Source organism: Sinocyclocheilus anshuiensis, unplaced genomic scaffold (assembly GCF_001515605.1).
Source record: "Sinocyclocheilus anshuiensis isolate Anshui unplaced genomic scaffold, SAMN03320099.WGS_v1.1 scaffold1316, whole genome shotgun sequence".
Lineage (NCBI taxonomy): Eukaryota > Metazoa > Chordata > Actinopteri > Cypriniformes > Cyprinidae > Sinocyclocheilus > Sinocyclocheilus anshuiensis.
In genome coordinates, this window is record NW_015542553.1 from 415918 (window position 1) to 418589 (window position 2672).

At 33.9% G+C, this 2672-nt stretch overlaps 1 protein-coding gene across 2 annotated transcripts in view; it reads left to right on the forward strand.

Moving 5' to 3' along the window:
• The first annotated feature begins 2000 nt into the window (after positions 1 to 2000).
• The window catches only part of LOC107694268 (interferon regulatory factor 6-like), a 9877-nt gene continuing 9205 nt past the window's right edge, over positions 2001 to 2672 (forward strand). For both annotated transcript variants that reach the window (XM_016493914.1, XM_016493916.1), the window contains exon 1: positions 2001 to 2358. The gene's annotated coding sequence lies outside the window, so the exon portion shown is untranslated. The remainder of the gene's footprint in view (positions 2359 to 2672) is intronic.

A 2672-nucleotide genomic window follows, 5' to 3' on the forward strand; every position in this document is an offset into this window, starting at 1 on the left:
GTGTGCGCAAACACACAAGGAATTTGTTGTGGTTTTTCAGGAGCTCTCGGTACATACATACATACATACATACATAAATAATCATACATATATGACACAAGAATAGAAGAATATTTAAATAAGACTAAGAAAAATATAATAATAATTCTTATTATTAATTATTATTAATCAGCATATTAGAATGATTTCTGAAGGACCATGTAACACTCAAGACTGGAGTAATGGCTACTGAAAATAAATAACATAAAAAAAATCACATTTTGAAATATTTTAAAACGGATATTTTAAGTGGTAATAATATTTCACAATATTACATTTTTTACTGTATTTTTTTTTTATTGATATGTGAATGAAGTAAACAGGGAGAATTAGAGACTTCTTTCATCTTACAGACCCCAAACTTTTGAACATTAGTGGAGTGTGTATTTATATATATAGCACAAGTCAAATGCAAAAATGTTATACAGTATCATTTTGACCTTCTAATTGTGTATTTTATCTTCTATAGATCAAAAAACATGAGAACACCTAGGCATTTTTTTTGCGGATTAGGAGAATCCAATCTAATGTAATAAAATACTTGATCTGTATTATTGTACAAAAGGCTTCAGACGATGTTTGAAATATTTATTTAAAGCATCTGTCTGAGACTGACCAGAGACTGACGGTCTTCATGGTGGATGGGGTAACGCAGTGATTTCCGAGTGATTCTCTCCTCCAGCTGTTTGCACAACTGTGTCAAAGAGGTTGGACTGCTTTTATCCTTCTTATAAGCTGAAGAGTCTGATCTCACCTCCTTAGATCTGTCTGAGAATGAATTTATAAATCAGCAATATAATCTTTATGTCAAAACTTCAAGAGTGAATTATCTAGCTTGGTAAAAAAAAAAAAGCACTAACCTGTCATCCTGTTAACACTGAGGTCCATGTGGCAGAGTAGTGACAGAGGTTTTAGAAGGCTCTGAACCTCTCGACTGTGGACCATCATTTGGAGGTCCTCACACTTGATGTGCTCACGAACCTGTGTGTGCTTGTTATTTCCCCAGTCATTCTCATAACAATGATGTTTAAGACTATGCAATACAGAAATGTCTTGCAGTCTTATGTATTAAGCTATTTAATTAAATCAGCTGCGCTTTAAAAGCCTACTCAAGCCAAATAATAATAATAAAAAATAAAAATAAAACTTTTTAGCATTCATTCAGCAACATTTAAGGTGCGACAGTCTTTTCAAGTTTAAACCTGGTGCAAATCAATATCACCACACTTTAGTGAATGTGGCCTGATTTATGTCACAACAATACGAGTAAACTTTAAAAATAAAGTGCACAGAATTTAAAAACACTGTTTTTACCTAGGCTATTGTGTACGATCATTTGAACATCAAAAGCAAGATCTTTTAAAAAATATATAATTATCGAATGCAATAAATCGACTGAATAGTTCCGTCTCCACAAGTCACGTTGCCCTGGAAACCCCGGCAGGTCACGCCCGACGTCATTGCGCAACTTTGGAATTGACGCCGCATTATGTAATGACATTATTAATAACTTTTTCACTTTTTTAAAGTCTTTAAATAAACTGTAAAAGAAAAATAGTCTTTTAAATAACATTAAGCCATAAAACTGAATGCAAAATAATAATAATAATAATAATAACAAAGCTGTTCAGTCTTGATAACAAAACAAAGTATACTAGTCTCATACGGTAATCTACATTTATATGCTAGTCTAACACATGGTGTACATCTATAAATACCAAAAGTGACAGAATTCTAGTGAATAAATAAACGTACTGCAGATTAAAGTCTAAATAACTCTATGAATACTAAATATGGTTGCCTCCTGTATTTATGTCAGATAGGATATTTGATGAATGTTTATGGTTCAGAAATTCTTTTTTTCCCCCAAATGTGATACAGACCATCAAATTTCACAATCAAAACAGTACAATCTATAAAAATAGGCTTTAACTGCCTTAGTCTAATAAAATGCACTGACATTTTCTTAATTGGGTTAGGGTTAGTGTTCAACAGTAACACACACAGCGTAGATGGGTCACAGTGCATGTATAACAAATTAAACACACACTTCCGTTTACATTAGCCCCTGTCATCCGGAAGGGTGGTACCTGTTCAACTTCTGCAAATACGTCTTCTGTCGTCTCATGCCTGTAAAAAACAACAACATGGATATGAGAGTCCTCCTGGAGAGCCGTGATCAGTCGGTCCTCGGCCGTTTGATCTGCTGGAGCTGAAAGGACGTACCGACGCAGATCTAAACCTCACCTGATCTGTATGCGCCCGTCAGGTAGACGCTGAACCGAGCCCGATTCACCGTGTGGACACTTTTCAGTGCAGGTGAGTGATTTTAAGTTCGCTAAACCATTTGCCGAAGTTTCGGAGCATGACATCTTGAGGGTTATGTCATATTAACTTGGCTTTGGAAGCTTTAGGCGCGTGTCATTTGTGGCTTCTCGAGTAACAGGCAATGTTTATGTGTATATTTTATGTGTATTTGCATGTTACTAAATAAAAAAAAAATGTTTGTCAATATCTAACAATGCAACCCTCAATTCTTTGTATTTTGAAACCAATGTTTAAAAAAAAAAAGTTAATTTTTTGCATACATTTGACAAGAACAACTATATAAGTAAATTTAAATAAAATAAAAA